The sequence below is a fragment of the Homarus americanus genome, unplaced genomic scaffold (assembly GCF_018991925.1).
Source record: "Homarus americanus isolate GMGI-L3 unplaced genomic scaffold, GMGI_Hamer_2.0 scaffold18547, whole genome shotgun sequence".
NCBI lineage: Eukaryota > Metazoa > Arthropoda > Malacostraca > Decapoda > Nephropidae > Homarus > Homarus americanus.
The window spans coordinates 1,256,065-1,271,779 of NW_024725521.1; the positions used below are offsets into that span (position 1 = coordinate 1,256,065).

At 42.6% G+C, this 15,715-nt stretch overlaps 1 protein-coding gene across 1 annotated transcript in view; it reads left to right on the plus strand.

The window, feature by feature from the left end:
• The window catches only part of LOC121865232 (titin homolog), a 106,422-nt gene extending 104,363 nt beyond the window's left edge, over positions 1-2,059 (plus strand). The window contains exon 8 of the mRNA XM_042364587.1: positions 1,950-2,059. The gene's annotated coding sequence lies outside the window, so the exon portion shown is untranslated. The remainder of the gene's footprint in view (positions 1-1,949) is intronic.
• The last annotated feature ends 13,656 nt before the right edge of the window (positions 2,060-15,715 follow it).

Here is a 15,715-nt window from a genome sequence, read left to right on the forward strand (position 1 = left end):
CTCCAACCTCATATCATCCCTCCACCCTTCCTCTCCTCCCCAACAATCACCACCCCTTCCTCTCCCCTCCCCCAACAATCACCACCCCTTCCTCCCCTCCCCCAACACTCATTAACTTGTCACCAGTTAGGAGACATAATTAACCTGATACGTGAGGGTGTGGGAGAGCGTGGTGGTGTGGGGAATGTTGGGGGCGTGGTGGTGTGGGGGAATGTTGGGGTCGTGGGGGATGCTGAGGGCGTGGGGGTGTAGGGGGGCGTGGCAATTGGTCGTCGTGGGGGCGTGGCATCATGGAGGCGTCGCGTCTCTCCCCAGCTATACAACACGTCAGTTCTTCACAGCTCTCCTCGGTGTCAGGGAGGAGGGGACGCCACGATGTAATTTAACCTAACCTAAAATTTTATCCACACTACCTTAAAGATCTTCGTATTAGGTTAGGCTAGGTTAGGTTAGGTTAGGTTAGGTTGTCCTCACGTGTTACTGTGTCAGGTCTCTTACAAGTGTGTGACGAACGTTGACCTGATCTATCTATCTATCGATCTATCTATCTATCTGTTTCTTTGTCCATATATACACATAGAGTATTTATTATATGTCTATCCGTCTGATCAATCGCCTATCTATACATTCATCCACCCATCTCACCCACCTACCCACCCACACTAGGTTACCTTGACACCTCACACTGCTACCACACCCCTCTTTGGGCCAGTCGCCTCTCCTGTAATTTTCGAGAACAAAAAATATATAATGACAATACACTAAGAGGTCAAACTGTGTGTGTACGTGATTGTTATCGTGTACTAGTTAGCTTCATTTGCCTGTTAGGGAGGAGGGGTAGTGGTGTAGTAAGTGAGGAAAGGGCCAGTCATTGTGTGGTAAGTGACATGTTCCCCTTACTGTACTGTACGCTACTGTGTGTTGAACAGTTCTACAGGTTGTATTATGACGGAGTAGTTGTGTAGTTCTTGTTAATACACTGTAGGGAGAGTTATGTACAAGCCGTGAAAGAATAAATGAATGAATTTTGATATTAACGTTATTAGATCAGAGAGGAAATTGTCAGGGCCGCTAGACCAATCAGGGTGGAGTATCGTGCGGTAGTTGGCTCAGTAATTGATAGTTGATGGTCAGTATAGGGGTAGTGAGAGTTGAGGTCGTTGTGGGGGGGGGGGAGTGGGCGTGGTCTACTTTAGGAGGTGGATGGGATAGAGTGGGTTACAGGTGAGCGGGGAGGGGATAGAGTGGGTTACAGGTGGCGGGCGTAGAGGGGGTCACAGGTGGGCGGGCGTAGAGGGGGTCACAGGTGGGCGAGGGTAGATCTGTGTACACCTAGGTCTGTGTACACCTAGGTTTGTGTACACCTAGGTCTGTGTACACTCAGCCAGGTTCTTGTTGGTCGATCTATCCAGTTTTGAGGTGTGGGTGTCGCCTGTTATGAGTTGTGTGAGTTACAGGGTATGAGTGACGTTGATTATATTATGAGTGACGTTGTTGATTATGAGTGACGTTGTTGATTATGTGTGACAGGTTGTAGCGTTATGAGTGTGAGTTTTGAGATGTGGCCTTGTGAGTAATTATGTTTGTAGTCAGTGAGTGTATAGTGAAAATGTACTTTTGATTATACAGCACGGTGTTTAAACTCAGTACATGTACAATGAAAGACAAAAGTCGTGTCACGGTTTTATCCGAAGATTAAATATAACTCGTGAAACAGTATGAGAGCCTCCTGCCACAAGGCAGAGAGCACCAAAAGTTTAGCTCTTCGGCATATGTTTTCACCAAATTTCACGACACGACTTTTGTCTTTCATTATACATGTGATGTGATGTGTACTAAAATGTACAGTAAATAATGACTTGTACTCAGTAAGTGTACCACAGTAAATAATGACTTGTACTCAGTAAGTGTACCACAGTAAATAATGAAGGTGTTTCTCCTGCCGACAGTTGGACGACGCCACATTGCAGGTGTACCGCGACGGGGACTACGGCACCTACCTTGACCTAGAGTCTTCCCTCGCCGAGCAGACGGAGGACATTGACGGCTTAACTGACAGGTGAGTCTCTCTCTCTCTCTCTCTCAGGTAATTACCAACCTGTTGATTGACAGACACAGGTGAGTTATGAAGTAAAGTATGATCTAAAAATGAAAATATCGTCGGTTTTTTTTTTTTTTTTCTCCACAAGTCGGATTAATGTGTCGGGTGATTAGGTTAGGTTATTTTTTTGTCGGGTACTGCTGGTAGGTACTGGGCATGTATGGGTTCTTGTTCGTACACACACACACACACACGCACACACGCATACGTACATACGCACGCGTGCGCCGTTTACCCAGGAGTGAAACATGAGCGGCGTGTCACCTAAACATTGGTGTGTTGCTACAGTATTAAGGTAAGAACTGCCGCTTTGGTTAAGGTCAGGTGTGTGTGTTCACGTGTTCTGAGTCACCCTTATACTAGGTGGGCTCCCTCTACCTCCCTCCTTCACTCCACTTCTTCCCTCTCTCCTTCACTCCATTCCCCCTCTCTCCTTCACTCCATTCCCTCTCTCCTTCACTCCATTCCCCCTCTCTCTCTCTCCTTCCATTCTCTTCTTTCTTTCCTCCCTCTCCCCTCTCCCCCTTCCCCTCCCTCCCTCCACTTTATCCTACCAGGAATTCGTCCATTAATTTATAAGGACAAGGAAATTAATTTGGTTATTGGCTTTCGCTGTTCGTGATTGTGTCAGTGATTTATTGTATATGGTCGTGGTTATCTGTACGTGGTGTTCGCTAAGGTGTAGTCTGTACGTGAATGGCCGTGTGTACTTACCAAAACCTCGCAATAGAACCTTTCTCAACAAGTGCTTCAATAGGAACTCGGTCTCTAATAGTGAATCTCATTAATAGTGTTTGTTGACTTGAGAAAGCTCCTCTCATCCCCTCCTTTCTCTCCTCTTTCTCCTTCTCTCCTCATTCTTTCCCCTCTTCCATCCTCATTCTTCCTTCCCTCCTCACCTGTCCTCTCCCTCACCTCCCCTTACCTCCTCCTCTTCTCTCCCCTTACCTCCTCCTCTTCCCCTTCCTTCTCTTCCCCACCACCTTTCTCTCCCCCACACACTCACACGGGAGGTGGCACAATACAGGAAGCGACACAAGGAATTCCTCCCGCCACAAATTACCTCTGGTCAGTTGGCGGCGCTGTCTCCGAGTCCTCACCCCGTTATTGCGGAGATTTGGGACGGGAAGTTTGCGTTATTGTGGAGGTTTAAGGCAGAGGTTTGCGTTATAGGGGGTTCGAATCTCGTTAGTTTAAAAGGTTTATAGTATTGGATCTCACTAATACGAAGCTTTTAACTGTGTCTTTATGTCCAGTAGAGTCGAGGCATAACAAGCTTACACGGCTGTGGTAATGTGTGTGTGTGTGTGTGTGTGTGTGTGACGGAGTTGGTGAAGTGTGTGAATGACGTACACACAAGGAGGAAGTAAGGGGAGGGTGTAGCGTCCGTTGATGTCCACCCCACTTTCCCACTGTTATTTCTCCCCCCTCTCCTCCTCTCCTCTCCGTTCCACTATCGTCAACTATACTTTCACCTCCTCCCCTCCTCTCTTACTCCTTTCCCACCCCTTCCTCTCTCCCCTCCCCTCCCTTCCCTTACTGACCACACGGAACTAGGCTACTGGAGTACGCGTTGAAAAGTGGTCACCCCTTCTCACCCTGCCCCAGCCTCTCTTCCCCCCCTCTTCCCTTTTCTCTCTTCCTCCCCTCTCTCTCACTTCCTTTCTCTCCTGCACTCTTCTTCTCTTCCCTTTTCCTCTCATTTGCCCTTCCAATCTCTCTCTCTCTGTCTTTCATCCTCTCCGTTTCCTTTCCCTTTCCCTCTCCTCCTCTCTTCCTCCCTTCTTCTCTACCCGTCTCTTCTCTTTCTCCTCTCCTTCCTCAGTTCTCTCTCTCCCTTCATTCCTTTCCTCCCCTCCCTCTCTCCTCCCCCCCTCTGGCGATCATTGAGGTTGATTTTGTAACAGCAATTATATCGTGGAAGTTGTCGAGTAGACGATAGATGGTAGTTGATGGTAGATGGTAATTGGTGGTAGATGGTAGTTAGTAGTAGATGGTAGTTAGTAGAAGATGGTAGTTGATGGTAGATGGTAATTGGTGGTAGATGGTAATTGGTGGTAGATGGTAGTTAGTGGTAGATGGTAGTTGGTGGTAGATGGTAATTGATGGTAGTTGGTGGTAGATGGTAATTGGTGGTAGATGGTAGATGGTAGTTGGAAGTTGATGGTAGTTGATGGTAGATGGTAATTGATGGTAGATGGTAGTTGATGGTAATTGATGGTAGATGGTAGACACTAATAGATGGTAGGTAGTAGATTGCGGTAGACGGTAGACGACAGTGGTAGAATATAAACTACCTGTAGAAAGTAGTGGGTAGATGGTAGACAGTAGTTAGACGGTAGATGTATGAAAGAGAAAGTATAGAAGGAAAGTAGTGGAGCATTTGTAGACTGTAGATAAGACAGTAGATGTGGGAAGTAAACCTGGAACTAGGTGTGAGAAGTACACAAGGAAGTAGGTGTGGGAAGTAGACAGGTCAGTAAAGGCAGGAAGTAATTTCTTCAAGTGGATGTACCAGCCGGGCCAGTCCATGCTGCTGCTCTCCTCCTTGTCCTTCTCTTCTAGTTCAGGAAATGCCACTCCTCTCTCTCTCTCTCTCTCTCTCTCTCTCTCTCTCTCTCTCTCTCTGTCTCTCTCTCTCTCTCTCTCTCTCTCAGGTTTTAGTTATTAATACTGTATGAGCTTGTAAGGGTGTGTGTGTGTGTGTGTGTGTGTGTGTGTGTGTGTGTGTGTGTGTTTGGCGGGTGTGTGGTGAGCCCGTGTCTGACACTGTCCGGCACAGCGGTCACTGCTCATTCGTTACACACACACACACACACACTCACACACACACACACACACACACAGTATGACCCCTCAAGTGACCTGTTTATGAATTCAGATTCGTAACTGTTCTATTTGAGGAAAAGTTATTGACAACGGTACTGTTCGCGGTGTGTGTGTGTGTGTGTGTGTGTGTGTGTGGTTCTCTGTTAATGTGAGTCTTGGGTTAACTGATTATTGTTATTATATTTTATTATTGTTGTTGCTGTTTATTCTTCACGCCTCTGGCCTGAAGATACTGTAGACGTTGGTGAACTAAGTATGAAGAAAATAATAATAATTGATACTATATGACTACCGGGAGATAATTAATCCTTTTTAATAACCTTCGCTAAGGATCAATTAAAGTGTTAATAGCATTAAGATGTACAGTTGACCTTCTTCAATTAAGTCTTATGTAAATTACAGATCGGTGAGCTTTAGAAACTTTATGTAACAGTATTATACAACCCATTTCCCCCCCTCGAGGTTCCTAGTGGGGAATTATCACGCGTTATTTTGAGTGTTAAGTAAATGGCCTGGAGTTTCTGGCCTTGGTAACAGTTTATATTATTTGTTTGTTTTGCTTTTCTCGCCGTGGGTCGAAGGTCAGAATTCAGTAACCTAGTTGTGATGTCCAGTGTATAATGACGATGGTGATTATAATGTTAATAACAGTAATAATAAAATAATAACTACTACTACTAATAATAACAGTAATAATAATAGGAATAATAAGTATGTGTGTGTGTGATTAAGCACAGTCTGCTAACAGTTAGCGGCCACACTTTTGACAGTGATAACGAGGTAACCCAGATATGAGTGGTGTCATGTTCTGAGTGTGACGACACAATCAGTGGCAGAACTGTGTCGTAATGGCGGGGGAGGAGGAGAGGGGAAGGAAAAGAGGAGGAATAAGTGAAAGGAAGGAGGGAAGAGTAGGCGGAGGAAGAGGGAAGGGGGAAAGAGGAGGAGGAAGAGAAGGGAGGGAAAGACGAGGAGGAAGAGAAGGGATAGAAAAGAGGAGGAGGAAGAGAAAAGAGGGGAAAAGGAAGAGAAGAGAGGTGGGGTCGGGGATCAGTCACCAACACGCCTGGGGACCTTTAATTAGTTGGATCAGCTTGTTAGGTCTCCAGGTGTGTCTGTCTCACCTTCCCCTCTCTCTCTCTCTCTCTCTCTCTCTCTCTCTCTCTCTGTAGCGTTTCTTACGTGTTCTCCTTGGCCATTAACACCTAACCTGGTCAGTGTCTCGTTCTGAAGGTGTCTGTGTGTGTGGTGCGTCCTGACCTGACTGATTATATTGTCTTCTACGCGAGGGATCTAATAATTGCCCTGCTACCGTTGTATTATTAGGTATCGTTTACTCTCTGCCACTCGCTGATTATAGGGGATATATAACGTGTTTCGTCTCTGTGTAGTTGTTGGTTTGTTGACTTAAATGTGTTTGGATGGTATATGTGTGTGTGTGTTACTCCGGTGAGGATACATACATACATACAGTACATACATACATACATACATACATACATACATACAAACAAACATACGGGGAGATATGATAGAAGTATTTAAGTGGGTGAAAGGAATCAATAAAGAAGATATAGATAAAGTTCTTATAATATCCGAGCAGGATAGAACTCGTAGCAACGGATTCAAGTTGGATAAGTTTAGGTTTAGGAGGGAGATAGGAAGGAAATGGTTCACAAATAGGGTGGTGGACGAGTGGAACAAGCTTAGCAACTTTGTAGTAAGTGCTGGAACTCTGGAAAGTTTTAAAAGGAGTCTAGATAGATTCATGAATGATAGAGAGTGGTAGTAACTCTCGACAGGAGCTGCCATGCACAGGCCAACTGGCCTATTGCAGTCTCCTTATTTTCTTATGTTCTTATACATACACCGGTGCTACTATACTATGCTGTCTACGGAGCTGGAGTTGGTCTACCGGGATATTTACACTGTAGCGTCTATTAACCTAACCTAACCTATATGCTGATGACAACAAGGAAACAAGAAAACACGAAGTTCCCAAGCACTTTCGTGTAATTCACATCTTCAGGGGTGAGTACAGACTAAGGAGAAATACTTGAGAAGGCTAATGTATACAGTAGAAGAGAGTGGGATCAAGTCCCTACGGGACAGCAGGGGTCAGTAGTCAGGTCATAGGGTAAGATGACCCAATCTTCTCACCTGATTACAAATCTTCTTAATCACAAAATTATCCAGTTTGTACATACCATTACTCAAATTCATGTTGACAGATTCGGTATGTTTAATGAGACTGGAGTCTATAATCTTTACCCGTCTGGCCTAAGTAGAACATATTACATTCCTTGCAAGGAACCTTGTAAATGCAGCCACCTACATTGTTGGGGTGAGTTCTTAATTAACATTTGTTTTACAGTGCATGAGTTTTTAAATGTCACAATAACGTCCCAGGTTTTCAGTGATTTTTTTTTGTTAAATGGTGATACTAAGAGATTCTTATTGTCATGGGTTGGCTTAGGATCAATTCTATAAAAAAGATTTCTTAGTAATGTTAAGGCATTTGTCTATAAAGGATCTAGGGTACTTAAGGTTCAAACCAATATTATTGATATATTTATATTCCTCATCAATGAATCCCGGACTGCATATTCTTAGAGCAGGTAAAAACATTGATGAAAATACTGACTGTTTGACTGTTATGGTGGGCAGAATAATAATGAATGTATGAACACACATTAGTAGGTTTCCGATAAATACTGAACTTAAAGGTGTTACCTATTCTGTGGATCAGACAGTCTAGGAATGGTAATTTGCAGTCATTCTCTAATTCCACAGTGAATTTGATCGAGGGGGCTAAGTTGTTAAGTTGTGGTAGAAAAGCTTTTAGTCCTCATTACATGGCCAGAGACATAATACATCATCTACGTATCTAAACCAGACTGCTGAAGGTGGTAAAATATTACTTAATGGTCTCTTCTCAAAAAATTCCACATATAAGTTGCTTAATTCTGGTGAAAGCGGATTACCCATTGCCATACCAAATTTTTTTGAATAATATTCTCAATTGAATTCAAATTTACAATCCTCAATACATAGTTTGATGAGTTCAATGAAGTCATCTTTCGAGACGGGCAATGACATATTCTCCAGGGAATATGTGAGGAACTCCAGTAAATCACCAACTGGGAGCTTTGTAAAGAGTGATATTACATCAAAACTGACCAGTTTAAAATAATGTGTAAGTTATTGAGTTTATCAGATCCATATTATTCTAAACACTAGAGTTAGAAATGTTGCCAACTAGGGGATTTAGTAAAGAAACTAACCATTTAGATAACTTATAACTGAGCTAATGATGGGTCTTGCTGGGTTATTAGGCTTGTGAGTCTTGATTAGACTGTACATGTATGGCAGTGGAGAGGTCGTTGAGGGAAAATGTTTGATGAGATTATCTTTACCTCTCAATAGGGACTTCAGTTTTTTGTTAAACTGGGTGTTAACAGTGTTGAGAGGATTATTTATGAGCTTAGAATATGTTGCAACATCACATAAAAGGTCATTCATTTTAAAAAAATAATCATCTTTGTTTAAAACCACTACTGTGTTGGCTTTATCTGCTTTAGTAACATGTAGATCCTGCTGTGCCCTAGGGACTTGATCTCTCCTCTACTGTATATATTAGCCTTGTCAAGTATTACTCCTTGGTCTGTACTCACCCCTGAAGATGTATGTAGGTGTATACGATAACTTGTAATTGCGTCTTGTTGGAAATAGTAGAGCCAGACTCCACACATAAATACGCCACATAGTATACTGTAGGTGGTAAACTTACCTACGGGAGCGATCATCAAGTAAACTAATTTATGAGACGAAACATAAACGTTGTGATAAACTGTCGAGGAAAGTAGACTATATAGTTGTTGTTCCTGGTAAACCAAAGTTCCTGTTGGTTTAAAATAAAGAGGAAGTGGCCAAGAGCGCTAGTCGTCACCCAGTAGTAAACCTCGCCGCCCGACATCCACAAGAACGGTTCATTCACAAAATATTGGTCATCCAGGCGGGGGCTGCCGTCGGTCGCCTCTTGTAATATTTCCAGCTAATATACTACTTAAAGATTTACTTTTATGACAATAAAGTGGCATAAAAGTGTGTCTGGATGTGCACTGTGTATATGTAGAGGGTTTTAAAGGTGTACGATTGGTAAGGTAAGCATAAGGATGGGATAGAACGAACAGGTGTATAAGGAATGAATGACCGCGAGGAGAAGAATGTTGTCCACAAGCCGACGCGCGTTTTCACTGGCCGCCATTCATGGTGGTCTTTGTTTACCTGATGGTGATTGGCTATTGTGAAGAGGTACTGTACGCCCCCATACAGTCACTTGTTGCTATAGTTACTGTCGGCGTCCGTTGATGTAATTTGTAAAGGTTATAATATTAGGGAGTCGTATGAACACTATTCCCCCGACCAGGTTATTTCACCTGATGATTAAACACCCTAACGTTACCTGCGGTAGGTTAGGTTAGGTTAAGTTAGGTGAGGTGATTACATCTCGCTTGAACGAATGTCTACTTTCGGCAAGGCTGGGTTAGGTTAGGTTTAAGCTAGGCTGAGTTGGGTTCGGTTAGGTTTAGGTCAGGCTGAGTTAAGTTAGGTTTAAGCTAGGCTGAGTTGGGATAGGTTAGGTTTTGAGTAGGCTGGATTGGGTTAGGTTAGGTTTAGGCTAGACTGAGTTAAGTTTAGACTAGGCTGGGTTAGATTAAGTTAGGGTTAGGTTAGGTTTAGCACTAAGGTGTTTCAATATCAGGTGGAATAAAGTCGGGGTGATGATCTTCAGGTTAGTCTTCACTCAGGAGTTATTTCAGTCGTTCTTATATGTGTCTACAGTTTGTTGACACCACACCTTGCTCTCAGTTATACAGAGACTTGGGTCATGTGGTTAGGGAGTTTCTTTAATTGAGTGTTGTGGACGGTGGACTGTATTGATAGTCACAGTACTTCGCCTCCTCAGTCTCTAGCGTAATTTTTCCTCGTAACGGTTGACATAAGAGCCGCTGCGACACCTGAAGGTTAACCTCCCAGATTGTTTCACTAACATTAACCACTTGACGCTATAACCTGACCTAACCTAATCTAACCTTAATCTAACTTAATGTAACGCTAATGAATTTAACGTAAAGCCTCCAGATAACGTTAGTGTGGTTAACAGTAATGCTGGGGTGGCTAATGTTCAGGTGGTCCGTCAAGTAACCTCCAAAATGGTTTCATTCCTGAGTATCCTAGATGTTCTCTACCTTAAGTTGATATGATATACTTGAACACGAGTTAGGAGACGAGAGTGGCAGATGTGGTGGAGGTAGTGGTAGGTGTGGTGGAGGTAGTGGTAGGTGTGGAGGTAGTGGTAGGTGTGGTGGAGGTAGTGGTAGGTGTGGTGGAGGTAGTGGTAGGTGTGGTGGAGGTAGTGGTAGGTGTGGTGGAGGTAGTGGTAGGCGTGGTGGAGGTGTGGTGTGGTGGAGGTAGTGGTAGGTAGGTAGTGGTAGGTGTGGTGGAGGTAGTGGCAGATGTGGTGGAGGTAGTGGTAGGTGTGGTGGAGGTAGTGGTAGGTGTGGTGGAGGTAGTGGTATTGAATTGAATTGAAACAGTTTATTTAGCCAGAAAAACACAGATACAGAGTGGATAATAATAACAATATTAACATGGCTGAGCCAGTTGAGAACCTGAGCTCTCTTTGAGGCACCTGATATATACTATACATTTATCTCAAGGAAGTATTATGTAACATTTAGTATCATCTGGAATAGTACGATAGCATGGGGGTTAATAAGACCATCTCATAATGTTACCACGGTTATCACTTCAATATTTATTGATTTTATTTATTTATTTTTAGTTTTCGTTTAATTTTTTATTTACATTATAAGTATATACATAAATTACAGTGGAGTTGAAAAACATAAGTATAATGGGGGAGCAGTACAACATGGGTTGAACAAGAGAACAGAGCTGTCAGGATTATGTCTAGTTGGCAATAATGTTTATTGCAATGGTAATTTCTTATCTATTTACATGATAATTTCCGATAAAACGGATTTGATGGTACAATAAAAGCAGGTACTGTAAATATAGTAGATATTACAAGAAATATTAATACTTAGACAATAGATATCGTTTAAGAGATGATTTAAAGGAAGGGAGCGTCGTAGTCTTTGCTCGGGTGGGTGGGGGTAAGTTGTTCCACACCGTGATATTTTATGGAGGTCTGGGACTGAGAGGAGCGCATGGGGGGTGGTCTTAGTAGGTCTGGGTGCCTTAAGTTGTATCTCTGATTATTCCGGAACTGGAAATAATTATTGTCAAGCAAGTGATTGATAGATTTGTAAACAAAGAGGGCACAGCAGTAGGTGTTAATATCTTCGAATTTTAACAATTTCAATTTAGCAAATTTTTCGTTTGTGTGATCTGTTTTTTTCAAGTAGGTCATTGTCCGTACAACTCTCTTTTGTGCAGTAACCAGAGATTGTGTTTTTGAAGAGCCAGAGGCCCCCCATAGTGTGTGACAGTGTATCAGGTGTTGGTAAACAAGATCATGATAGATTTCTTTCATTGCTGTGAGAGTGAGTGACTGTCGAGTGTGATACATGATACCGCACTGTTTATTGACTTTACTGTGAATGGCTTGTATGTGGTAGGTGTGGTGGAGGTAGTGGTAGGTATGGTAGAGGTGGTGGTAGGTGTGGTAGAGGTAGTGGTAGGTGTGGTGGAGGTAGTGGTAGGTGTGCTAGAGGTGGTGGTAGGTGTGGTAGAGGTGGTGGTAGGTGTGGTAGAGGTAGTGGTAGGTTGGGTGTAGGTGGTGGTGATGTGTGTAAGTGGTGGTGGTGAGTGTAGGTGATGGTGGTGGGTGTAGGTGATGGTGGTGGGTGTAGGTGGTGGTGGTGTGTGTAAGTGGTAGTGTAGGTGTGAGTATAAGTGTAGGTGGTGGGTGTAGTTGTAATTTACGTATAGGTCTATTATCCTTTAGTATTAGTAATTGTCTAGTTACGCAAGTATGAAAAACAGAATTTCAAGATTATTTTATTATTTCGTATGCCTTAAAGTTCGCCGTGGAGTGTCGCACTTATAAACCACTGTAGTGTTTAATTGAATTGTTTCGATCAAGTTACATCAGGCGCTATTGTGACGTCACTTTATTTACAGAGATGCATTGTGGGAAAACCAACATGGCGGCGGCGACTACTCGTGCAAAAAGACTTTTTTTTCACTCATCGATTTTATTCTTTGTTTTCTTCATTCACTGACCGTATTAACTTTCTTTTGAATTCGACAAGAGAAAAAGAAAAGAAAGGCGAACGTCATCATTAAATAGATTGGACAGACAAAGATTGGTCTTAGTCACGGCAACACTGATACAATGGAGGCGTTCCCATCCTCTCTTCCTGCTTTGTTGTCAGTCCCTGCGTGTGTGTGTGCGTGTGCGTGTGTGTGTGTGTGTGTGTGTAGAAAAGAGCGTTTTACACACACACACACACACACACACACACACACATACACAATGGTGATATTGTGATAATTGTGATAGGGTAAAATAACAGACAACAGTACCGAGTTACCGTTACTGTGCCTTTACCGTTGTAGAGCTGGCCTGTTTTCTGGTTAATAAGACCATTTATCGTTCTTTACCGTTCCTTTACTGTTGGGGGGGGGACTTAGCGTAATATTCTGTTTACCGTTTGGGGCCCTTGAGTCAGGACAGGACTGATCGTTTACTGTTTAAAAACTTGGGATCGATTCTGTTAGCCGGAAAGTCTGTATTCTGTTAGCCAGTAATTTTCTGTTGTGGACCTTGGGTATAGATATTCTTTTGGCTTACCGTTTACCGTTGAAGACTCGGGTAAACATCCTGTGTGACGTGTACAGACAGACTTGCGTTATGACTCATACTTATAACGCGGCGTGACGGGTAATGTGACGGTGTGCACAGTAACGTTCCTGAAAACTTTATTGATGGTGACGAAGTGTGTGTGTGTGTGTGTGTGTGTGTGTGTGTGTGGTTATTATTTTTTTACCCACATGTTGAGAGAATATGATTATAATACTGATATCTCTCTCTCTCTCTCTCTCTCTCTCTCTCTCTCTCTCTCTCTCTCTCTCTCTCTCTCTCAGGGACCAGATTTCACTGCTACACTGCCTATCCTCACACTACAGTAACTAACACTATAATACTCTCACAGCTCTATAATGCCCCCAACAACTCCCCGTCATGCAGGTAATTAAGGCTACGATTTCTAATTACAAATAACAGGTTAATTACACCTGGGGAAGAATCTGTCATTACGTTATATTATGGTCCTAAGTCAAGATCCAATTAGTGATTGATTATTGTACAGTGAAACCTCCATATAACGGACTTTCAACTATATTGTTCATTAAATAGAGGTTTTCATATATAACGGATCCTCCATATAACGGACTTTCAACTATATTGTTCATTAAATAGAGGTTTTCATATATAACGGATCCTCGATATAACGGACTTTCATCTCTATATAGTCCGTTAAATAGAGGGTTTACTGTACGGGTATATAATTAGTGGGTCATTTACAACTGGTATTGGGGGTAATGTACACAGTTGTTCTTGACGTTTATAGTTACAAGTTATCCTGGGTCATTTGTTGTCATTTACGTCACATTACAGAGCCCGAGCTGTGGGTGGGTGGATGGGGGGGGGTGTGTGTGGGTGTGGGTGTGTGTGTGGGGCATGGAAATAGTGGGATCCAGGTGCCCGAGAGAGAGAGTAACATGTATCCAGGCATCATTGTGACTGTGTTATCCATTCTGTGAGAGGTAGAACACTTCAGATAGTGTGCATGGATATTGTCTGCCAGTGTACAGTATGTTACGTTAACTTTATTGTTTTGTTTAATAATGATATTAATGATAATAATAATAGTGATAATGATGATAATAATAATACTACTCCTACTAATAATGATGATGATAATAATAAAAATAATATATTAATAGAAAACCGAATAAAATCTTCGTTAAAACAAATTAGCTTTGTAAATAGGTCAGCAGGTAATCCTCACAGTGCACCTAAACTGTACAGATCAACACTAGGTACAGTACACTCTTCCCGTTTAAGAGGAGGTTAACGTTTCCCGCCAATTTATACTGACACTTGTCTTTCCCAGCAATTATTTTCGCGTGTTTTTTCCTTCCCACCGACGCCCCCCAACACACACGTCACCTTGTCTCTCTGAGGACATAGAATATATAAATAACTTAAACTGTTGATACCTGTAGGAGGGCAGGTCTTGGGTGTTATCGTCAGGAGCTTCTCTCGGCCAGCTGATGAAATGAGATGTATCACCTTAGTGCATCGTCAGGAGGCAGGGGCGTGGTCCTGTGGGTGTAATAAGGGGGGAGGGGGATGTACCTGTTTTTTTATTGTGGGGGGAGGGGGAACTGTAAGCCCCCCCCCCCCATGATTTTCTTTTAAATCTGACCAACACCATGACCATTTTGAGGTCATTTACACTTGATATTAGGAGATATTCTGAGGTCAATAGTAATTTATTTTTACTTTATATTAAAGGGAAGGTATTTGAATTTTCTGATGAATAGGACGAGGGGTCCGAACTCAGGACCCCCTGTTGAAGTGGTCCCATTTATTGAACCTAACCTAACCTAACCTAACCTAACCTAACCTAACGAAGAGGAAGGAGATAAAGGAAGCTAGAACAGTTGGATGAGGAGGAGAGATGGGAAAAAGGATAAAAGTAGGTAGAAAGAAGAGCAATGAACTGAAAGGGGAATAAGAAAGGTGATAATGAAAGGAAGGAATAAAGAAGGTATGAGAGTAATTAACGAGAGTTGCAGAGGAAGTGATAGGAAGAAGAAGTAGAGCAAGAAGAAAATGGGGAGGAGAAAACAATAAGAGGAACAAGAAAAGAAGAGGGAGAAGAAAACAAGAGGAGGGAGAAGAAAAGAACAGGAAAATAAAAGAAGGGAAGAAAGAAAAAAGAGGAAAAGGAAAAGTAATGAAGAAAGGGGATAAGGAAAAGACGAAAATGATAAAAAGAAGAAAACAAAAAAGAACAGAAGACAAATTAAGAACAATAAAGATTCAGCTACTGTATAAACCACATTAATAACTCCCTCTTTGCCTTCGTTTTATGGACAGTGTTGTAGTGTGTAAATGAGGGAGGTTGTGTGTAAATGAGGGAGGTTGTGTGTAAATGAGGGAGGTTGTGTATAAATGGCGGAGGTAGTGTGTAAAAGCACGATCACACACACACACGACGATGCTGACCTTCCACTGTTTGCTTTTCTCACCACCGCTGTCAACTTGTGGTCAGATTATTTATATATATCATGGTGTTACTTACCCAGTTGTAAATGCATGACGTTTGTTTACACCACCACAACGTTACTTACCCAGCTGTTGTAAATACGTGACGTTTATTTACACAATCATAGATACATATATTACACTCCTAAAAATCACGGGAAGTCGTACAAGAGGGGAGAGATGGGGTCAGTCTGGCCTTGACAGTGAAGCCAGACAACTGCCCCACTACCAGCTGTGTCACGTTGCCTTACCTTGGGCTAGACCAGGCTGGAAACTGTCACAGTCCATTAGGAAACCTCAAATTGAATCTGGAAACCTGGAAAATATCTCAGTCAAATTGGACATCTCATATTTTACTGCATATGGAACCCTCACACTTCACCTGGTACCCTCACACTTCACCTGGAACCCCCACACTTCACCTGGAACCCCCACACTTCACCTGGAACCCCCACACTTCACCTGGAACCTCACCA